We start from the raw sequence: 25,451 nt of genomic DNA on the forward strand, positions 1-25,451 counted from the left end.
TATTATTAAGAAGATCCATAGATTCTCCAGTGGAGGAGAATTGATTTGCTTCTGTGACTCCAACATCAACAGTTAGAAGTCACTGATTTAGACCAAACTTTTCATTCTTTAAACAAAGAAAGGTTATCCAAGTAACTATGACTTTGGGAAAGACTTTGCCGAATTGAGACTTTAATCAAGGACATCTACCTCTTTCTAAGTTATATTCAGACCGATCTCACTCACTGGTCTTTTCTCCCCTGCTTGTATGAAGGCTGGTAGGTGAATATGGGCTCTAAAGTCAGCCTGGCTATTTGCTTGAGGTTGCACAATGTATTTGTTTCTCTAAGCCTGGGTTACCAAATCTTTTTTTAAAAAATTAATTTCTATTTTCTTTATTTTTAGTGACATATAGTTGATTTACAATATTATATTAGTTTCAGATGTACAGCGTAGTGATTCAGTATTTTTGCAAATTATACTGCATTATAGGTTATTGCAAGATAATAGCTCTAATTCCCTTTACTGTGCAGAATATCCGTGTATTTGAGGGCACCTCTCCCCTTTCTCCTTTGATAACCACAAGGTTGTTTTCTATATCTGTGAGTCTATTTCTTTTTTGCATATACTTTCATTTGTGCTTTTTTTGAGCTTCCACATATAAGTGATGTCATACAGTATTTGTCTTTGTCTGACATGTTTCACTAAGCATAATAGTCTCTAAATCCATTCATGTTTCTACAAATGGCAGAATTTCATTTTTTTTACGGCTGAGTAATGTCACACTGTGTATATATCACACTTTCCTAATCCAGTCATCTGTTGATGGGCACTTGGGTTGCTTCCATGTCTTGGCTGTTGTAAATAGCGTTGCTGTGAATATGGGGTGTGTGTACCTTTTTGAATTAGTGTTTTCCTTTTTTTCCAGTTATATACCCAGGAGTAGGAATTTCTGGATCATGTAGTAGTTCTATTTTCAGTTTTTTGAGGAAGCTCCTTAGTGGCTGCACCAATTTACAGTTCCACCAAAAAGTGTATGAGAGTTCCCTTTTCTTCACATCGTCTCCAGCATTTGTCATCTGTGGTCTCTTTGATGATGGCCATTCTGACAAGTGTGTGGTGGCATCGCGCTGTGGTTTGATTTGCATCTCTCTCTAGTAAGTAGTGATATTGAGCACGTTTCATGTGTCTGTTGGCCGTCTGTATGTCTTCTTTGGAAAAATGTCTATTCAGGTCTCCTGCCCATTTTTAAAACAAAATTAAAAATAACATCTGTGTATCCATCAGAGTTCTTTGTTTCAAGTGATATAAACTAACTATGGTTGATTTAGGCAGGAGGGAACTTACTGCAAGAAGACGAGGGGCCTCCAGGAAGAGTATCAAGGTTGTATTTTGCTTCTAACAACATCTGGAGGCTGGAGAACCAGTCTCAGAAGAGGCAGAAAGAAGGAGGTCTAGGTAATAGCCAGACCACAGCCAAAATGATGTCACAAAGCTAGTTGGTGGGGACTTTTGTCACTGGAGCTGCTGACATTGAATAATGGAGTTCACCTCTCACTACCACTAGCCTTGGACGCTGGATGCCACAGTAAACACACAGTCCCTGCAACCCCTAGAAGCTGAATACTGGAGCCACCTATGTCACCATTATCTGAGAAATAAATTCTCTACTTTCCTGGTTTTTTTGTATCTCTAGCTACCAATGTAAAGCCTGAGGCAGTTACCTCTATTTGGCTGAATGTTGGTCATGTGTCCACACCCCAGTCTGGAGCCAACAAGTATCTGAACTGTTTCTTGGCTTCTGCGCTGGGAAATTCCATCAAAATTCCCATTATTGGGAATTTCTCAAACACCGAAAATGAGTTCAAAGGCTGAACAACTGTCCGAATAAAACTAACATGGATCTGCTACTCAATAGGGTTGGTGTGAGGCTTCAATAAGATAACAGAGAATGTCTAGCAAATAATAAAGGCTCAGTTGATGTTCACGTTCATTATCATCTCCATCAGTGTTATTACTGGAAGAGTCAGATCATCTTCTCTTCACATGATACTAACTGTTCATAATGCCTGTCCTTGAAAAAGGTCAAATAAGGACTTAAAATGATTGTAGTTCAAGGAATGGAAAAAAATATAGAGCAAATTAAGGAAATGGGGAGTAATGCCAGAAAGGATCAAGGTGGAAAAGTTGATAGAGAGGAATAAGGAAAAAATGGGCACTCAGTTACAGAATTGTGAGTTCTGGAAAGACATGGGTCTATCAGGAGAGAGAACATAGACAGGACTTGACATGGAGACCTAGCAATAAGGAGGGTCGTGTTATTCAGAGCTCTGGTCCTTGGGTGTGACCTTCCCCATCCAAGGGGCTCATGCTGAAAAAAAACCAAGATAATTCAAGACGAACCAAGAGGCTTAGAAAGAAATGTTCTTGGTCTTTTTTGAAATAAACCCTTATAGCTGGTGTCCATTTGGTGGTGGTGGTGGTGATGTGTGTGTGTGTGTTTACTTTGGTGTGTTTTATATTTAGAGAGGAAAATTGAAATGTGAATTTTAAGAGAATTTTATTTAATTTTTTGTTTTGGCAGGCCCCCTTTCAAAACCTTCTTTCTTCCTCTTCTTCCACTCTAACCTGCGCAGACACACAAGTCATGGGTGGGATTGGCTGCAAAAACGGTGCCTCCCAGGGTATTTCTATCCATCTCATCTGGGCTTAGCTGCCCTCTGATACCTGGTAGAGGATCCTAGTTAACACATCAACCAATAGGGATAGTTATTCTAGAACAATAATTCCCAAGCCTTGTAAATATAAGTGTAAAGATGAGAACCCCTCTTGCAATGAGCAAGCTTTGCTTCTCTGCTCACTGGCTCCTTTTTCACTTGGAAACTGGCCCCTCCCTCTCTCCAGGTGACTCTGGTATGGTGGTAGATCAAGGGGCTGCACCTCTCCTCCCCTTACAGAGGTGAGTGTATCATCCACGCTGACCAGTCAGATTACCTTCTCCACCTTAACGCTGTGGTGAGCCCAGTAAAGTAGGGCTGGCCCATCCCATCCCATCTCTGTTTTGGAGTTCAATGTGGATGTTGGGATAAAGTCCCTCTTGAGTTCACCAGCCTTCAGGATCATGAAATCATATGACAAAGACCAGGATCCCTTCATCACCGTATGGACAAAGCACCCCTGACAATGAAGCCAAGCAAAGGCAAACAGAGCTCAGCGCATCTCTGAGTTGCCTGGGCCAATAACTTTGTCCTTTGGCCTTAGCGAGTTTAAGTTGGGTTTTTATTAATGGCAACTGATAGAGTTCCATATCAATGCCCCCACCCCCAAAATGTTATAGACTCTTGTGTGATATGAGCTGAACTTTCAGTATGGCTTGAGAAAACATACAATGATAAAAAGTGACTATAATCTCAGGAAATCTTTTAAAATAGTTTTGACGCTATTAATCGTAACAGCATCTACAGATTTTTTTAAAAAACAATAATCTATGTGTGAGACATGCTGCTTATTCAGACCCTAGAGAATGCTTACACAAGTGGGTTACTGCATCCCTAACAATACTTTTTTTTTTTTTTTTGGCTCTCCATCCAAGGCTGAGAATCACTGTTTTCAAGCTCTTAGACTTTCCACACAATACTCCAGAAAAAAAAAAGCACTTCTAAGTTTCACCATATTTTAAAGAGCTACAAACCCTTTGTCCACTTCTGAAGAACATACCATCCAAGAGCTTTCTGATAAGCTTCTTGTTCCCAAACAAACCGAGTTCGGTCCAAAGGTTCTGAGGACACAAGGCCACCATATCTGAGGACACAAGATCCACCTGCGAGCCCCGAGAGTTCAGAGACTCATGTGGGAACAACACTGGGGTCCCCACTCACCCTAGGGAGTGATATTCGTGGCGATCAGGGTCCTCAGCGGGGCAGCGGCATGCAAGTGTCACTCCCCAGATGAAAACTGCTCTTGCTGTTTGAATGTAGTGCCAGGAGCCATTCGTGATGGGTTTGACATTCTATCAGAAAATTCCGCCAAAGCTCCCTTTTCTATTAAAAGCTACTCAGAAAAAAGAAAAGAAATGGTGGAAACCCCAACAATAAAAGCAACCATTTACTAGAAAGACCAATGCAGCCCTTCAAAAAGCTGACTGGATGGTATGAAACTCACTAGCTGTTCAATTTCCTTTTTGACCTGTTTTTAAAGTTACAACAATTTTCAAAGCTATTTATATAGCTGAGGATCTCTATAAAAATTTCTACACATTTTCGATTTAACAAAGAACAGACTGCTAGACCATGTTGGGGTCAAAAGGGACTGGGAGTGAGGTGAGGGAAGCCCATTATATCCTGCTTCAATTTAGCTGTGAGAAACGGGAGTTCCACTGCACTGGAGAAACATCGATCCCTCAAGCAAAAAACGTTAGCAGAAAAGTAAGGGGCAATAAAAGCAGATCTGAGCCCTGTAGCAACTGGATCAAATGCTACCTGGGCCTTCAGTATCTGACTGACCCAGTAGAACGAAGATGATGGGAAATGGTTTCTTTCAGTCTGGGCTTTGCCTCGCTTCCACCTCCTGGCAGCCCAGCGGGGCAATCTCCGCCTTGAGGCACCGTTCCTGTCGTGGGATCAAATGTGCGGATTTTAAAAACTAAAGTTTGATGTGGGTGAACAACTGCCTATAAAATGCATTAAGCGCTTTCCCTGTAACGTATTTAATTTCACACTGGCTGCCGGTATTACCTCTGAATGGATTACGGCAGGGGGCTGCCATTGTCCCACTAAACCGCACGGGTTAAATAATACCTTGGTGTGTAGAGCTGCTTCAGGACCATTTCATACGGGCTAATACATGAAATGAATACCCGGCTTTTCTGCAAGTGATTTGGTTGGGTTAAAAATAAGGACACGTTGAATTGGTTTACAGTGCGAGATCATTTACGGCACTATTTGGATTGTACCTTTGCCTACAGTAACATTTGCACCTGCATTTTGCGATTCTCAGCAGCAGGGCATAATCGCACACTTACTGCTGGAAGGCATTTGGTGCTCAGAGTCTATTTACTTAACAGCCTCGGGAATAAGACTCCACTCCCGGGTCAGCCACTTAAATGTGGCTTCGTGTTTAGATAATGACACCGTGTTCTTGTCCAAGCCCGGGGAAAATGCTATCGATAAACTCCAGCGTTGCCTGCCCGGCTCCAAGTTGACTTGATTCTTTTTCAAGAGCCCTTGCAACCTTTAAGCGCATTTCCAAAGTTATCCCCTCACGTAGGCGGGATAATCACCTCGTTTTGTGAAGCACTTCTTAGGCCATAGACACTGGACTCATTTGAGTCTGAGCCAGATGGGGCCAGGAGGAGGTTTTACAATGAAGCAGTTTCTCTCTGCCCCTTTGGTTGCACCTGTAACATAAACAGCCACGGAGAGGGAAGCTTTAAAAGCCACTTAGCCGGGCCTCTGCTGCCCTGGGTTTTGCTTCCCCGTCTGCATCGGTTTGGGACTTGCCCTGGCAGGAGACGCATTCTGGCACAAGTGTGAGGCCCTGGGTGAGCTCACCTTGGGGGCTAATTATACAATTGTAGATGCTTATTTTTAAAAGAGGTTTCAAGTGCAAGGGAGTGAAGAGGGTTCTTTTAGATTCCTCTGTATTGTTGTTGTAATAAAAAGAAAGTTAGGAAAGTATTAAAGCTTTGCTCATCTTTTTTTTTTTTTTTTTCCCCTTTACTTCCCTTGGCTTTTGAGCCTGAAGAGAAAGCTGGAAGTCATCGGAGGCCCAGTTGGAACAGAGAGTGTTAATTCTTCCATATCTAAGCCTCTTTGTCGAAATTCCCTTTGTCTCCGGCCCCAAGTCATTAAACACTAATCCCATCACTCTCCCTAATCCGCCGCACTGGAGCCGGAGTTCACTTTCCGCAACTGTCTTTGTGGCTCTCCTAATAGACAGCTCTTCTGGACTGCCGTCGGTTCAGGCGCATTCAGAGCGGCCCATTGCAGCTCCTTAATGAAGTGCCCTTAATGAATCTTTTCCTCCTTCATGCAGTGAGCACGGGCTTCAGTTGGTTTAGTGTTAAGTAGGGGAAGATGCAGAGTCATCTCAGGGGCCTTTGCAAAATATGACTGTCAAAGGCAAAAGCCTCGGAACCGGGCCATTGAGGGCGACGGCCACTGAAGTGCTCATTTAATTACTAAGGATTTACAAAAGAAAATCTGCCCTTTGTAGCTAACAAAGGACAAGGAACTAAGAGGAGATAGCAAAGGGGTTTTCCAACAAATGATAAAAGAGGAAACATGGCTGAGTAAAGCCATAGGGCCTGTAGAGGGACCCATTCACGTTTGCTACGCTGGCTTACCTTTCTCAGCATTAGGTATGCCCGCAGATACCAAAATGGGCTTTTCTAGCCTGCCAAGGGATGGAGCCCGGAGGTCGGTCTGATAAATTCTTCACGGACAAAAACCCACTACAATGACAAGCCACTCCACTAAATGTACCACAAAGTACTGTTCAGGAAGCGTCGATAATCCCCGGGGACTTGAAAAAACAACCATAGTGGGGAGGGTGGGGGTAGACAATAGGAAAAAATGTTTCCAAGCAGTTTTGTTTGCCTTTTTCTTTTTCTTTTCTTTTTTTTTTTTTTTTTTCTCTTTGAGTAAATTGTTTACGGTCTTAACTGCTCAGGTTAGCTTGGATTCCAATCCCTCCAACCCAGCAATTTTAAATGAAAACTCTGAATGAAGCCTGATCACTTTATGTTTGCAAAATATGTTGACCCATTGCATGGATAGCTCAGTGAGAATATGTATTACGTGATAAAATCTATACGATATAATGTGATTTATATATCATATTTATATGATATAATCTGTTTACTATATGATGAAATTAATAGGTGATTTTTGGTCTTGTAAATATCCACGTTTAAAATTCTGCAGGATCAGGCGCTGTTGCTTCAGATTAAGGAATAAAATGAAAAACAAGTTAATGGGGAAATAATGCCATCCTATTGGTCATAATTTATTTGGCATTGAAGGCATAAGAATACAACTGACAGCAGTTAATACAACTGTGGCTGGATTCTTTGGTCACAGAGTCTGCGTGCCAGCAAAGCCACAGAGGCAACTGACCCACAGAGCACCTGCACGTAGTAGACACTCAGGAAATACTTCTTAGCCAACTGATGAGTTAACTAATTAATTGGACCAAGTCATCTAGTCCTGCAGAGTCGTCCTAGAGAAACTTTGAGTACTTTTAATAAATGAATAATTGTTCCCAAGACCCCATCATGAAATCATTTAGTAGATTTGACAAAATTAAGATCACAGGGCGCAGCAGGCTTACTTTTCTGATTTGTCAGTACGAGATGGCCTTGTAAAGATGCTGTCAGATACTGACAGCAAAGTCTGGGCTTCTGAAATCCCAACTCTCTCTCATAATGCCAAGACTCAACCCCTCTTCATTGTACATGGCAGGTGACATCTAGGCTTTATCTCTATTGAGCATTTTAATAAAATTTTGTGGCCTCTTGTTTGTACCAGACCCAATGGTTTTCTGCCCTGGAAAAACAAAAACAAAAACAAAAACAAAAACCCAGAAAACAAACTTTGAACTCCCTAATGAAAACAAATCAGATCCATTTACTAACTGGCTAAATCAGAACAAAGTGACTCATCTCAGAATGAAACCGCAACATTCTCCTCACAGATAAAAACAACTGCATTTAGCATTTGGGCTGCATTTCAAATTCCAGTGCCTGTCTACTGTTGGCAATAAAAGTTACACTTGGACATTGTTAAAATGTGCTCATGTGTTCAGGGCTTCTATGTTCCTCTTAACTGACTTGCCAAATCTTTTCCTTTGGGGAATCAAACAGCTCTTACACGCATTGAGGAAAAATTTCCTGTGCTGCATGTTGGGGGAAAAAAAAAACCTACATAGCATTGGTTGAGTTTATGGGAGACACAGAGGCAACATGAGGCCAGTACCATGACCAGCTGAGTGCCAGCTGTCCCCGGGAGCTCGAGCCCTTGAAAGTCAGTACTCCCTGAAGCTGGGCTGCCTATGGTGCATTAGATCATGATGGCTGCATCCTACCAGAACTTTTTATTTAATCCTTCTCTTCCTTTCCAGACCCTAATTTTTTTTTCATCTCATTTTGCACAAACAAGCTGCATGAATCTCATTTCAAATGAAAAACAACATTGAAAAATTGGAACCAGGGTGGTGTATTGGGAAGATTCTCCAGAAGGATCTACACTGCAGATTTTTCCCCCCCTCTGAACCTCATTTCCTCTATAACAAGTTTTGGGGGAGGGGTAGCGGTGGATTGGATTAACGCTATTTTTTTTTTTTTTTCTGAAGAGGGTACTTCCTGGCAAAACGTTTTGGTACTTCAAGTTTTCTTTTTAAGAAAAGATGCGTCACTGAGCTTTGGAATTAATAAACATTGGAAGCACTATGTTTTTCATTGTGTTAGTTGTTAGTGGCACTCGTTGACCTATGCCAGCAGTCTGTAGTTCAAATTTACCAGGGACAATGCAAGTTCAACTGAGAAAAGGAGAGATGGAAGAGGAACCTTATCATTTATCAAAGTATAAGTAGCTCACGCCTTGAGGTCTCTCCTCCAGAGGGTAAAACAAGAAAACACTGATCTATTTCTTCCATCATTTCTCAGATATCAAGAGGCCAGTTGCCCTGTAACTTTTATGCCCCACTAAATCCCTAGCCCATGCTACAGTGCCCGACATGTATTTCTGGAATGAATGAATGAATCTATCAGGCTGTAGACAGCCTGTAACAATTATCTAAAGAGAAGTTGAAGTTGGACCCCAGAAATAGTTAAGACTTTTTTTTTTTTAATTTCCTACAGGATTTTCCATATGGATTCTACTGTTTTGCGTTAGAAGCACAGGTAGTTTGCAGAAGGGGAAGGTGAATGGCTAAGACATTACTTAAGAGATGCACACACTTGTGATTAATCAGGGATACATGAACTGAAACAAAGATGAAATTTTATTCTGCACTTATCAGAATAGAAACACATGGGAAGGGAAGGCAGTGCCAAAGGGTGAGCATGACGTAGGGCCATGAGAACCTTCATACATGGAGATGGTAAATGGATGAGCCGTTCTGCAGAACAACCCAGCAGGACTTAGGTCCCATGACCCAGCAATCCCACATAGCTGCCAGAGAAATCCTCACACACAGACTTATGGGCACACATACCATTCACCACTGTGTTCTTAGTAGTGGTGGTGAGTGGAGGGGCAATCTAGATGGTCCCTCTCTAGGAGAAGATGGAATGGTATTCTGTGCAACAAGGAGAATTAATAAATTAGAGACAAATATGGATAAGATATAAAAACAGTTTTGTGTGTGAAAATGATAAGAAATGAGAGCAAAAGTGCAATTTTATATAAGTAAATTAAAAACATAGTAACACAACAAACCAGTGCAACAAAAATATGTACAAATCCATGTGAATCTATCAAACACCCCAGAATGTGTATTTACTAGAGGAAAAGAAATGGAAATATTGGGAGTGAAGGAAAAATATATAATTTTAACAAGTGAGGGATCCTTCAGAGACCAGTGATGGGAGTGTGCAAAGAACTGATGAGAATGATTAACTTACTTTTCTGTCCCTGAAATGCAAAAGAAAGGAATGCATGTTTTGAAAAACAGCAGAGATAAACGAGATTGTCATTTTATTCCTCCCCAAGAAAATAGCATCTTTCAGAGCAAATGTTAAACTTGTACAACTTTGATATAAGGGAGCATCAGTGCAAGGACATCAGATTTCCTTGACAAATGGGAAAGAATCCAGCAGAGGTGTCAATGGTCTTGAAAATATATAAAGCAAAAATCTTTGTATTGGTTAATATAAGGTTAGCTGCTGTAACAAACAAAGCTCAAAATTTCAATGGCTCAACACAACATAATTTTATTCTTCTCGCTCACATAACAGTCCAATATTTTGTGCTGTGATTTCATTCAGGGACCTCAGCAGGAAGATGTTATGTCATCTTCAAGATATCATTTCCATGGTCCCGCATCTTGTCCCTATCGTATCATTTAGAAGGGAGAAAGAGACAGAGGAGTGTCTAAGGCTGCGTCAACTCACCCTCCATTGCTATGATGCAATCAAATGGCTAAACCCACCTGCAAGGAAGCCTAGAATATATAAGTGTAGCTGTCTGCCCAGGAAACAGAGAAAAACACAAATTTTACTCTGTCTCTAGCATTCCCTACCATGATCCTGTTGCAATGACATCAGTCAGACATGGAGAGAAACCAGAGCCACTGACATGTTCATTTAAGCCAATGAACACCACTTAGCTGGTTTTTAAAATCCAAAAGAAGTGAAAGAAGATATGGAGGTGAAAGGGACAAAGTGTACCTATGGTCTTGAAGACATCTTCTTCTTAAAAAAAGTCAATTGTTTGCATAAAAAACGAAAATTCACAATTAAATCAATCGAGCACCCCCTTAAAAAAAATCAATGGCATGGGAAGATGAGTGCTATAACCTTTTTGTAAGGCAATAAGATGATATGAATCCCAAATCTCTGAGCGGTTCATAGCAATTCCAGGACACATAGCAGGGGAGCTTGGTCTCTCAGAACGTGAATTTTGGGGATTCCTAGACACATGTTTAAGTCCAGGGCCTTACCTTTCAGACTACGGTTTTTACCTGTGACATGAGGGTAGTAAAAATATGTACTTCGTCAGTTAGGAGATCAAATAAGATAATGCGTGTAAAGCCTTTATTACCTACAGTGGCTGGCGTGTAAGAAAGATTTTGAAATGCCACTGAGGACGTCATCAGGGTGTGTGTGGCTTGGGCTCAGAAAGGTTCATCAGAGACTTTGCTAAAAATTATTACGTATGGGGGGGAAATCTCACAATGGCCTAAAACAGGAGACTGGTTAAATAAATAATGGCAAATCAATCTGCGTCCTGAAAAGATATGGACAATGATTCAATAACAAGGAAAAATAGTTCCTATATGTTAAGTTAAAGTGACTATAAATGGACTGTAAAGTAGGATCCACGTTTATAGAGAAATGGATGTAAATTTATACACAGACCACTGACCAGAGGGTGTACCCCTAAATGCTAATACTAGTTTTCTGCGAATGGGGCTGGGAGCAGGTTAAGTTACCTTCTTTTCCCTTTGCAAACCATCGCTTTCTAGATTTTTGTTAATAAGCATGTATTTCTTTAGAAAAATGGAACTTTTAAGTTCCAGGACATACTTTATATGTTAGTATGTTTTCTCCTCTCTTTTTATAAAAAGTCTTCAAATATAAAGAAAAATACTGTTTTGTGAACACAGTGCAAGAACTGATATTCCCCATCCCCTAGATCTAACAGTGGTTTACATTTTGCTTCATCTTTTTCTTGAAGAATTTTTAAATCAATTATAACCATGAGATGCCATACCTTTAATCATCCACCTGAATCTTTAAAAATAAAGATAATTTTTTTCCCTAAATTACAGCTAATAATATTTTATGTTTTAGAAAAATGACTATGGGTAAATGTGGTTAGATGCATCTATTCTTTGGTGAACATAATTATTTTTAAAAGCTAATTCTATGAGTTAATATTTAGAGATATTAGGAGGCAGGGCATCAGAAAGTCTAGCTAATAGACCAGGCTACATGTAGACTTACTATAAATCCGTTAAATCACTGGAGTCAGCTTTTCCCATTTGTAAAATGAAGGTGTTGTGCTAAATGACATTTTCCACTTTTAAGAATCATATTTTCTTTGGGGGCAAAGAGAGGAAGAAGTGAATTTCCACAAAGAAAGAAAATTGAGGGTAGGGAGACGCACCAAGGAGCTAGCATGCGTCACTGGCGTGAGGAGAATTTGAAATGAAGAAATTGGAGATGGGAGATATTAAGAGATTTTTCTAATTGGTCCAAGAAATAAAGACACCTGTGACCTTTTTGTTTAACCTAAAAGTAAACTCCTGGACACTCCTCCATCTCCCAGGCATGAGTTTCAATTTTGGGAAAAGGTTTTAATTTTTCCCAGTCTTTGCAGGGCGCTTGGACTGTTTCATCCTTGTCATTGTTTTCCTTCCTGGAGCAGGGCAGTCTGGGTAGACCTCTGCCAAGAACACATCCCTCTGACATTCAGCGCCATGAAAAGAAGGGCTGGGCCAGGGCCCCTCTCTCTGCATTTGCATCACAAAGCCCAGCCTTCCTCTGCGCACTTCTCAGTAAGAGACTTCCTTGGAAAAAGTCAGATTCAGATCCAGCTTGGGGCCCCCCTGGCTGGGGGCCTGGTTCTTCTGCACTCTCTCTGCTAGGGCCCTAATCTCAATTCCTCCGTTTCCTCCCCCTAAAATAGAACTCAGCCCCTCCCTGCAGGGAGCACGACAAGAATTCACTGTTTTAGGATGTATTCATATGCTTGATTCATTGTGACAAAGGGCAGTTGCAACTCCAGCCTGAGTACTAATGAGGTTAGTGCTGTGTGTGTAGTGCTGGACGCCTTACCTCTGCACGCGGCCTGCAGCCTCCAGCATCTCCACCCGGAATCTGCTTCCAGGCTCCCTGTTAAGGGGAGAACACCAGTGAGAAGTCTGGGAACCTGGATTCTCATTTTTCTCTGCTCTGAGCTGCCGTGTGGGCAAATACCTTAAAACTTCCCTGAAACTCAGCTTCCTTACTTGTAAAATGGAGCGGCTGGACCTGACTACTAGTTCTAAGATGCCTGTAAGGATACACGATTGAATGCTTCTAAGTGCAGTTTTTTTCCTTTTCAGGGAAAACAATATTCTCCTTGGTTTTTAAAAGTCATTTAAAAAGAATATGTGGAAAATACTCATTCACCACCTTCTCCATCCTAAAGGCAACTTTTTCACTCTCTCTTTGTATTTCCAAGAATAGTCTATTGAATTAAAAACACGCATATCCCCCAAATTAGGAGTTTGGGATTAGCAGATTAAAACTAAACTATACGAAACAGATAAACCACAAGGTCCTACTGTATAGTACAGGGAACTATGTTCAATAGCTTGTAATAACCTATAATGAAAAGGGATAAGAAAAAGAGTTTATATACGTATAACTGAATCACTATGCTGTACGCCATAAACTAACTATATTTCAGTTTTAAAAAATACACACATCCCCAAATCTCCAATTCGACGTCTAAGAATTTATCTTACTGACGGACTGGAACATGTCTGTGAAGACACGCATCACGTGACTTGTTGCAGTACGTTTGGTTCGTACAAGCGCACTAGACCAGCCTGAATGTTCATTAAGTATATTGTGAAGTGTTCACACAGGCCGTTAAAAAGAAGGAGGTAGATTTATATGCACCTGAATCAGTTAACAGTCTTTATGTTGCAAGTAACAGAAAATCCACTGTGAACTGATTTAAATAATAAAGGAGATTTATTGGGTCACATAAAGGAGAAATCCTCCAGGATTCAGCTTCTTCCTGTCTCTTTGCTTTTCTGTCCAGGATAATAGCTGCGCTCCAAGTGTGGTTCTTCCCTGGTGGTGGGAGACTTATCAGCCGTGGTTAGGGTTTCTTGCTCCATTCCAAGGGCCAGGAGAGAACCTCTGCCCCAGCACTCCAAGCACTGGGTCCTGAAGGTCATCTTGTCTGTCGAAGCTTGTAGATGCCACGGGAAGGGAAAGTACTGATTAGCTTTGGCCAGTCAGCCCAGGGTGCTTCCTGGGCGCTTTGTGGGAAGGTCAGATGAGTAAATGAAAATCTGAGGACTTAAGGAAAGGAGGAGGGAATGGACCACCAGTAGACAGCTATCAAACATCGACTATAGCTTTGGAGTATGAAATAGCGTCTAAGATCCTTTGTTGAATGCAAAAGACAAGGTATAGAGGTGTGAGTACAACACGCCACCATTTGTGTAGAAAGTCATACACGCATAGACTATGTCTAACAGTAATTTCAGTCTCACATGCCTTCATTCAAATACATACACGTGAAAGCGCCCACAGGGAGAAAAACAATAAAAACAAACCAGAGATCGGAGAATCGATCATACGTTGGATATTTTCAAATAGTATCTTGGAACAGAGAATCCTGGAAGAATTGTTCATTGCATCAACAGCCCCTGCACTGGTTTCATCTTCCAACTTTGAATGGTCCTCGTCTTCAGGATTCTCCAGGAATGCAGAGTATTCAGCAGAAGAAAACAATCTAACTCATCATGCAAACGACAAGGTAATAAACAACGTATATGTGTTTGCACAAATCAATTTACAAATGTCACTTTTCCTGAAAGAGTTTTTAAACAATGCCCAAGAGCTAATCACTGGGAACTCCACAAGGTGACATAAATCCACAGACACTTCTTTTCCTACGGAGTCTTAGAAATACCTAGGGCTGCTCCATCAGTCACTCACTCAGAACTGCAAGGGATTCTGACAGTTTCTGATAGCTTCCTGAATGCCTGCTACTCAGTGGGTATTATATATTCATGGAGTTAGATCACTGGTATAAATTGAGTTTTAGTAAACCGAAGAAAAATTGGAAAAACATCTGTGCAATAGGGGAGCCTCCCTCCCAGGAAAGGAGGAGCGAACTTTACACAGTCAGCCTATGGCGCTCTGGAGCATGAAGCCAGCAATGACTTCAAAAAACCCATTGCAAACTGCCAGCACAACTTTTGCAAAAAATCAAATTAAGATGTATGTGTGTGTGCACGCGCATAAAGTGCTAGATGCAAGAAATGAATTTTACAATGGGTTAGAGGGTTTCCGATGTTTTCCTAAGCGGAAGATATATCAAAAAGGAGAACCAGAGTTAAGAAGGCAGAGTGGTCAAAACAAATGATTCCCTTTGACATGTAAGAGAGGGCTTTGCTTGGAAATAACTAAATATTCACTCATTCATTCAACGAACTTCTAATTGGATGCCTGCTATGGATAGCTGAGAACTGTGACGAAACAGGGACATTAACCACATGGATACGAGTAGAAAAAATATATTTGGAAAGTAGGTAATTATGAAATGTGAGCGAGACAAGGAAAAGTTATAAACATTGATGACTGCCAAGCACTTGTAGGAGGAAAGTATTACAGAGGGGTTACTGTGGCTCATTCGATATTAAGTCACCAGGAAATAAATGTGGATGAGGTAAAACGGCACACTAATTAAACATGTGAACTCTGGGGTCAAAGAGCCCGGATGCAACGTCCAGTCCACTACCGACCAGCTGCATTAACTGGTAACGTTACTTAACCCTGCTCCTTGGTCTGTATGAGATAATGGAAATAGAGTTCTTAGCATGGCTTCCTGCCATCTACTTAGTGATTTTGACAAGTTAGCTGTTGTTATTATTTATTATTATCATTATTATTATTATTAGAATTAAGTTGAACCACTGTTTAGTATTAGCTGTTTCTCTACTTTATTTTATTATGCATAGAACAGGATAGACTATTAACAGATTTACAGATATTTTTAGGGGGGTGGAGGAAGAGGACGATTGCAGAGAAATTACCTCTTTACGTTAAAGCTGTGTTTACATACATTTATTCATTAGCAGCTGAGCTGCTTTACCTCTTTGATATTGCCCTGGCCTCTTCATGTTGACTCGGTGGCATTTGAAAGAGCTATTTATTTGGTAAAAGAGTTACTTACAATTTAACAAGTCATTTGGCGTGTTCCTACTTTAATTTTGCTTCTAACATGTTAAGTGATTTTTTAAAAATTTTTATTAAAGTGCAGTTGATTTACAACCGTTGGTTTCAGGTGTCCAGCCAAGTGATTCAGTTATACAGATACATACATATGTATTTTTTCTCTTCGAATTCTTTTCTGTTATATATTATTACAAGGAAATGAATATAGCTCCCTATGCTGTTAGGGGATTTTAATCTGATATTTCTCTGATCTATTCATGGACAGCTCTAATGCCATCTTTACAGCATCCATTTTAAAGCACAGCAGAGTTATTCTGGTGGGCTTCTGCGGTAAGGGGGCCGTGGGAGAGGAGGTGAAAGAAACAATTTGGAAACGATCATAAATTAACTGTAAATCGAAGTATTTGCTTTCTGGAAGGCTGATTTTGAAATCTTTCTATGTATTATGTTACTTGTAGGAAACTTGCAACAAAAATGACCTTGAATATCCCTAAGAAATTTTTTGCAATGGGCTACGATTCTGTTTGGAAGCTAAAGGACACACGATCATCTCGGTGAGATATTGTCGTTTCTATAGCACTGGTCTCCGAGAAGGAAGATGCAGAAGCCCCAGAACAAGTCATCAGTCTGAGCAACCGAAGGGCTGGAGAGAAGAACCCAGAGGAAACGTAAACATGGGAAAGAAAGTGATTTGTGCCTCGTTCCAGATGCCCTGTGACTGGTGCGACTCCTTGTAGAAATGAGCCTGGATTACGGAGACGACTTTCCTCTGTCAGCTCGAGACTGCACATTAAAACAAGGTGAAGTGACTTACAACCATTTTGAACATTGATTCACCCCTTCAGCGTGACCCGTGCACATAGGAGAGTATGACTTTTAGTGCCCCGGAACGTATCATGGAAGAAAATAGAAAATACTATACAGAAATGGAAGACCACAATTGAATGGGAATGAGTAAAATCCCCCAGGACACACACATACACAAAATATTGGTGCTGTATTTATTCTGATATTTTTTATTTTTTTCTGCTGCTTTTGCTTCTTAGCTTTCCTCGTATATTACACACACACTTGTGTGCGCGCATGCACGCACACACATGCACACACAAGAGAAACAGCTAGATCATCTGGATCCATTTAGGGACTGAATTTCCTAAGTGCCCGTGAGATAAACAGACCCTATAATATAGTTGTCACCTGAACAAACCCATGTTTGATCAATGGTCCATTTGCTTGGTGGAGTGTGAACTTTGCTTGGGAGCTGAAATGACAAATATTACTAAATTATTATCAACACCTATCATCAGACAGTTGGTTCATTGTCCTGCGTGGAGTGAATTACAAATTAGGAATCTATCTGTAGCTATAAATGGTACTACAGCATGACCAGATCGTTGAACAATTGATTCAGCTACTCCACGCCTTCTGAACAGAGCAAATCCCTCTTCCGGAAACCCTGAACCCGCAGTGGCGTCTCTCCTCCAGAAGCTCTTAACGCTGAGGTCGGCACCGATGGTCTTCTATCATTTGTAATGTTTAAAATCAGTTGAAAAAATAAGCATGCACCATCACTTTACTACACTTGTTAATTTGTAAATTAAGTATCACATATTAGGAAACAGTAAATAAAAATTAGAAAAGGATAATCTTTTTGACATGAATATTTAAAGTCATTTTTATCTTATTTTAACAATGCAAAACACCTTTTTGCTCTCACCTAAAATATTAATGTGTGTACTTGGTTATTGACTGTTTCTCATTATCATTCAAAATCTCCATTTTGTTTTAAAATATCTGATTTTATTGTCTGGCAAAACTAAAATAGTTACTTCGCAAAGATGTTTATATCAGAATGGAAGAAACTCACCACTGGTTACACTTACCAAATCTTCCTGGGTTTTTTTTTTTTTTTAAAGCTTTTTTGGCTGAGAAAGGTAATTAGGTTTATTTATTTATTTATTTATGTCTTCTCAATGGAGGTACTGGGGATTGAACCCAGGACCTCATGCATAATAAGTACAGGCTCTACTACTGGGCTCTATCCTCCTCTCCTCCAAAGTGTCATGTTTATGCTTACCTTACAACCACATCCTCCAATTACCAAAGAGTTCTTGTTGAAATTCTACAGGTAAATTTCCAGCTTCCCTGTTAGAAAAGAATCAGGGGGTGTGGCACATTGATATTGTTAACATACTAGTTCCAAATTCACTGAAACTCTTCATCTGGAGGGTTTTAAAACAGATTAGATCATTTTAGTTTCCAAGTTTTTAAACTGCAGAGGTTCGAGCAATTTCGTAGGAGATATACATGGTTTTTTTCAAGAATAAAAATCATATCAAGTTGGAAATATTTCCTAGGATCCATTTTCCAAATGCTTTCTTCAGTGTACCAAATTCCTTTCAAAAGGCAGTGTCTTCTTCCTTATTGTTAGCTCAAGGGAAGATTCAGAATGGATATAAATACCTATTTCAAGTAACCTTGCTGATCATTTTGATCCCTTCCTATTTTTTCTAACTCTGATCGGATCTGACTTCCTGCATCTTCATTTTTACCTGATAGGAAGACAAAGAAAGAGTGTGTGTGAGGAGCAGAAGGCAGTTCTGCCATGTGCTTGCTGCCCCTTTGTGTGTGCATTATTTGTTCAGTGTTATCTTCAGTTGATGATTTTCTTCCTGGAATCTTTTTAAGCTACTTGTCCATTTAGTGAGAATTAATTTAAACCGATATGATCAGCTATAACTGCCAGTCAGGATGACACGGGTATAAACTCCAACGTGTCTCTACATGCTGAGTGAGCAAGTAAGGACACTGTGGATCACTCAGAGGCTTTGGAATTTCCATTCCTTCTTAGAATGCTCACTTATCACATGAGACTGGGATAGTGAAGGAATGAGGCCACATGTGTCATTCTATATCTTAAATACTAGTAAAGCTTAACCTATGTCTTATTTTTATTAAAAAATATTTATAGGGTCTTATACTTTCTTTCTACGCCTACCTCACTGGATCATTTTTCACAGCCCACTTTGGGGACTACTGGTCTTTGCTCTCAGGGCCTTTGCACATGCTAGTTTCTCCCTGGGCCATTCTGTTCTCCCTACCCCCTTCAACAGTTATCTGTTACTTCTCCTTCAAGTTTCATCTGCAATATTTCATGCTTGTGGAGACATTTCCAGATCTTCACTGTCCTCTCAGATTAAGCCAGGTCTTTTCTGTTAGAAGCTTTCATAGAATCATATTGCCTTCTTTCAAGAGCCCTTCATAGCATAGTTACAGATTTACCTGTGTGATTAAGAATGGCCTCCCTGCTCTCTAGAAACTGTAAACTCCATGAAAGCAGGAGTCACACCAATTTTCTATTGTATGCGCAGCCCTTAGCACAACGCCTCACAGATAATCAGCATACAATGAGAACTTGCAGAATAATTGAATGAATGATTGATCGACTATGAATCTGAAACTTGTTCATATATTAGACATCCTAGATCATCTTGTTTTATCCTTTATTTTATTAATAGAAAAACTGTAATGTAAGAGGTTTATATGTTGGTGAAAATGTAGAGAAAAAGGAACACTTGTGCCCTGTTGGTGGGAATATAAATTAGTACAGCTATTATGGAAAACAGTATAATGGTTTCCCCCAAAATTAAAAATAGAATTACCATATGATCCAATGTTCCACTTCTGGGAATACAACCAAAAGAAATAAAATCAGTACCGCAAAGAGATTTCTGCATTCCCCTGTTTCTTAGAAGGATGATTCATAATAGCTAATATGTGGGAATAGCCTAAGTGTCTGTTGACAGATGACTGGATAAAGAAGATATGATATTATATACAATGGAATATTATTCAGCCATAAGGAAGAAGGCAGTTCTGCCATTTATGACAACATGAGTGGACCTAGAGGGCATTATGCTAAATGAAAAAAGGCAAACACAGGAAGACAAATACTGTATGGCATCACTTTTATGTGGACTTTAAAAAAAAAATTAGACTCAGAGAAATAGAAAGTAGAATGGTGGTTGCCAGGGCCTGGAGGATGTGGAAAACGGTCAGATATTGGTCAAAAAGTACAAAATTTCAGTTACGAGATGAATAAATTCTGAGAATCTAATGCACAGTATGGTGACTATATTTAATAATGTTGTATACTTGAAATTTGCTAAGACTATAGATTGTAAGCATTCTCACCACACAAAAAAAGAGGTAAGTATTTGAAGTGATGGATGTGCTAATTAACTTGATTGAGGTGAATATTTCACAATGCATACCTATATCAAATCGTCACATTGTAAACTTTAAATACATACAATTTTATTTGTCAATTATACCTCAATAAAACCGGAGGGAAAAAAGGGTTATGTGGCATGCCCCAGGTCACATAATTAGTTGATAACAGTAAGAGGGGGAAAACCTGAGGATTTTGACCCCCAGGGGCAGTGATTTTTCTATGCATTCAAGAGATGCTAAAGAAAAGTCAGCATTGGCAGAGAGTGTGGAGAAAAGGGAACCTTCCTACACTGCTGGTGGGAATGTAATTCAGTGCAATATGGAAAACAGTATGAAGATTCCTTAAAAAACTAAAAATAGACTTATCATATGATCCAGCAATCCCCATCCTGGGCATATATCCAGAGAAAACTCTAATTCAAAAAGATACATGCACCCCAATATTCACAGCAGCACTATTTACAATAGCCAAGACACAGAAGCAAACTAAATGTCCATTGACAGATAAATGGATAAAGATGTGGTAAATTTATACAATGGAATACTACCCAACTCTAAAAAGAATGAAATAATGCCATTTGCAGCAACACGGATGGACCTAGTGCAGTAAGTCAGATAGAGAAAAATAAACATCATATGGTATCACTTATATGTGGGATCTAAAAAAATGACACAAAGGAGCTTATTTACACACCAGAAATAGACTCATGGAATAGAAAACAAACATATGGCTACCAAAGGAGAAAGGGCTGGGAAGGCTAAGTTAGGAGTTGGGGCTAACCGATACAAACTACTATATATAAAATAGATAAACAATAAGGTCCTACTGTATAGCACAGGGAACTACATTCAATATTTTGTAACTACCTATAATAAAAAAGAATATGAAAAAGAATATACATGTATAACTGAATTGCTATGCTGTATACCAGGAACTAAGACAACATTGTAAATCAACTAAACTTCAATAAAGCAAAGAAAGAAGAGAAAAAAAGAAAGATAGAAAGAAAGAAAGAGAGAAAGGAAAGCCAGCATTGGAAACTGCCTTCTTAACTCAGATAATTAGACTCCTTGAGACCAAAAGTTTTCTTGAAGGGGCATATAAAATAAATTTACACGAATAAAGATTTTAAAACAGTAAGACAAAGAACCTAGTAGAAAAGCTTTATAAAATAGACCACGAATTTGCAATTCATGGAAGAAGAAATATAAATTACCAATTAACATGTGAAAGTATATGTAATCTAAGAGAATTATCATCTAAATTAAAAATATGCTCTTTTCCCCCATCAGGGTGCTAAAATTTAGAAAAAGTGGTCATTCCTACTGTCATCAAACTGTGAGAAAAAGGGGCCTCTCATAAATGCTTTGTGAGGGCCAAAACTAGTGCAATCATTTTGAGTCAATTTAACAATAATTATTGCCATTTAAAATGTCCATGCCCTCTACCCTAGCAACCTTAGGACTAAACGTACAAAGGCTTGAACAGGTGAGCAAAAATATATTCCAAGATGTTCATTGCAGTATTGTTCATTATAGTGAAAACTGCGTTACAACCTAAATAGCCACCAATAGGAAGGTGATTAAATAAATCACCATTCAATCAAACTATGGAAAATTAAAGACTACAGTAGATCTACATTTACTGATGTAGAAAGCTAAATTGGTAAGTTAAAAACCAAAAACTGTGTGGTAACAAACAAACTTACGGTTACCAGAAGGGGGAGGGGGCGGGGAGGGATAAATTGGGAGTTTGGGATTTGCAGATACACACTCCTATATACAAAACACATAAATAACAAGGTCTTACTGTATAGCACAGGGAACTATATTCAGTATCTCACAATAACCTATATTGAAAAAGAATATGAAAAGGAATATATACATATGTATAACTGAATCACTATGCTGTACAACAGAAATTCACAACATTGTAAGCTGATTATACTTAAATTTAAAAATTTTTAAATTTTTGTTTAATTAAAAAAAATAAATGGACTAATTTAGTAAAAGAAAAAAAAAGTCATATGATTCCATGTGTGTTTTATTTAGTTTTAAGTAAACACAAAACTTTCAATAATGGTTACCTCTGAGGAGGGCAGTAATATGAGAGGATGTAATAGCAAAGACTTGCACTTTTTACTGTACAAACTTCAGGACTGTTTCCATTTTTTGCAATCACGTTATTTCTTATGTAATTCAGTTTCCTGCCAAGTCATACGTTTCCCTGTTCACAGTCCCCAGTGCAGACGCAGAGCTTGATCACTCCCCGCTCCTGGTGCTCATGTGGGACCTCGAGGCACTGTGACATCCATGCCCACGCTGTGGGGAGCTGGGGGACACCGGCCAAGTTTCTGCCCCTTCTCCCATCAAACACCCCAAGACAGCAATGGCACCCAAAGCTCCTGAGACTTAACACACTTCCCTCCACAGAGCCTGATCAGAACGGTGTGTACACATGGCAAACGTGGAGAAAGCCTCTCAGAAGATGAGTGAATTTTCCAACCTGAAGTTGTGGGGAACTATGTGGAGCCCCCGATGCAACTTCCCGATACCCTTTCCCCACATAGCACAGGGCAGATCAAACTAGGGGAACACGGGTTGGGGTTTTGCTTTGCTTTTTTAACGGAGGTGCTGGGGATTGAACCTAGGACCTTGTGCGTGCTAAGCATGTGCTCTACCCACCCCAACGAGTCAGGGGTTCTTAAGGAGCAATGGAGAGCTCTAGATTAGCACAATAAGTTAAGAAACTTGTTTTCTTGAAACTTTCTTAAAACTCATCTCTCCTCCCTGCAGCTGAACCTACCCTTGACATCCATCTGTAATCCCACTCGCTCCAGACATTCCGGATCACCTCAGCCTGCAGTCACCACCCCGCCTCTAACCCAGGGCTGTGCGTGTTCACCCAGTTAAACTGATGAGGGACCATGTGGCTACAGCTCCTTTCTTGCTTTCATCGGCGATTTGAATCTTGGCTTACCCTTTGGCTTTTTGTTTGTCTTACTTTCTGGACCAGGCAGGGATGTTGTGTTAAACTGTTTCCGAAGACCCACCTGAACCTTTCTGTAGCAGACATCTGAGACACACTGGCACCTTCGCAAAACTGCAAACAAAAAAGCCAGGACCGCTAGGATTCTTTTGTTGTTGTTGTTTGGCAATTTTGTGGGCATGTTCCTCACATCCGTCCAGAGTTTCCGTGTACCCTTCACCAAAAGGAATTCAACATTGAAAATGAATGCCGCAATTCGCAAACACTGCATATTAGTTTATGAGCTCAAGAAGAGTAAAAACAAAAAACTATACAGTAGCCAACAGTGCGAGGGAACAAAGACAAAAAAGGAAAAACTGGTTTCAACTAGAGAATGGTGTTTGTGTTTCACATCCAATAAACTATCACAAACAAATGAGGTGAAAACTTAGAAAGATAACCCATCTTGTCAAACAGAAAGAGGTGTGTGTGGGGTGTGTGTGTGTGTATGTGTCTGTGTGTGTGTGTTAAATTAAGAAATGAAATTCTAGGCTCCTTTGCTTAATGAAGCCAGCTCCTTCATCTTTTAAAATGACAGTTAAAGTCAAAACTGGAGTTTGAGGGCGGGGGTTGGTAATGGAGATTTAGGACCTCCCTTCAGACATTAATAAACACTACTCCACATTCTAAAGCGATTAGACATAATTTGGCATAATTGCCAATCTTTCCTGAGCAAAGATACGAACTCTGTTTTTTTAACTGCTAAACTCTTTTCACAAAGAGCAATCACCTCAGTCCGGGGCTCAGGGTTCACGCCTTCAGAGAGGCATTGCAAGGCAATATATTCTTGGCCCTGTATATTAATAGAGAGTTTTTATTTTCTCAGATTCACCATAGGAGTGGAACAGAAAACAGATTTGAGAAGACCAAAAAAATATTTTCTAGGACTCGATCTTGAAGAAAATTCACGTGAGGAGAAAGAAGACATTCATTTTATTCCCTGTGAGCCAAACTCCACTCTAAGTTGGTTGAATCTTAAAAGTGAATAGTCCTCAAAAATTTGTCCCTCTGAGGACCTATGCTTTCTTACGGTGACTTTCTGCCCAGCTTGTCTCATCTGGCTAATTTAGATCTCAACCCCTCAAGGCACACACCATGTATTTCAAGCGCTTTCCCTCAGAGCATCGTACTGAGGATTTCAGTTAACTGTCAGTAGCAATGTGTTTTCCGTAGGTATCCCCTCTAGGTCCTGTTTTTCACACTGACCTCCCAGTTTCAATTTGTGTGGTTAACTGTCCTTTCACTAAACTATTGGAGCGGCTAGGGATTTTTCTAAGTCAAGTTTTGACGATTCGTTTTGGATCTATTCGCTAGGATATAGCAAGAGGTGAAAAGCAAAAGGGGAGAATTGTCATGTTGATCAATATCAATTATAATCAAACCAAAGGTTTCATAACTGGGCAAAACATAGGCTGTTGAAGACCACCAGTGTTTGAAAACAAAGTATCTAACCTTTCCAGCGCTCATATATTGAAAAAGTACTCCTCTTCCTCTTCACTTCATTTGTCAAAAAGAAATTACTCAGTAGGTCAAGACACTCCAGTGCCGAATACATTTTTTTCTGAAACGTTTGGTGACAATATTTTTAAATATTGTTGTACCTTTGTACGTTCTGAGAAGCATTGAAATGAATCAGAAAAAGAAATGTAAAAAATCTTTCGGGGTTAGTTGAAGGCTCTCCCTGGTCATGCAAACTTGTTAACAGATATTTCTTCGGGAGAGCTTGAGAACCTGCCCAGCAGAAGATGCTCGTCCTGGGCCGACTCTGGTGCTTACGATGAATCATTGAATAAATTATTACCATCCACGGAGGCTGCCTCTTTGGATCATTAGCAATTTCAATCTAAGAAAGATACTGTAAAGTACACTCCAGCTTCAACATCAGTAGACGAAACGCTGGGGTAAGTAGCAAAATTAGACTGCTTTAAATACTAGCTAGAACTTTTATTTCAATGATATGCCCTTGGAAATTCCTACCTAAAACTATATGGTATGTAAACCTTTTGAGCATAGAGTAGCAAGCTGAGATTTTGTAACAGAAAAAATGAGATTTCACTAGAATTTTAGACATTCGTCAAATAAAATCTTTTAAGGTAGAATTTATTCTATGTACACAAATAAACAGAATGTAGAAATTACGCCTACCATTTTCACAGCTTTTCTCCCTCCGTTTTGTGTATGCGCTTACAATAACAAGAGATCTAGAACATTCCCATGGTCACTAATTTAATTGTATTTATGGCTGTGAATTAAGCTGATGGGTGTATTTCGCTTGGGAAATTCGGTGCTCTGTAGTTGAAATACAGGTTTTATGACCTTTGTCCTGATCTCTATTTTGTGGCTTAAAAAAAGCTATAGGAATTTAACAGTAGGCAGGAGATTCTCTGAGACTTGCAGTCCTGTTGCATTGTGACTAAGACTTAAGCTCAAACAAGAATATAAACAAATGTTTAATAAATTCATATTTCAGAAGTATGTTTATTATTGTAAACAGTACGATCAATTTTAGTAAATTATCTCAATTGTTATTTCATAACTATTAAAAAAAACAAGAAAAATGGTACAAAACATTATTTGGAATTAAAC

Source organism: Camelus ferus, chromosome 15 (genome assembly GCF_009834535.1).
Source record: "Camelus ferus isolate YT-003-E chromosome 15, BCGSAC_Cfer_1.0, whole genome shotgun sequence".
Taxonomy (NCBI): Eukaryota; Metazoa; Chordata; class Mammalia; order Artiodactyla; family Camelidae; genus Camelus; species Camelus ferus.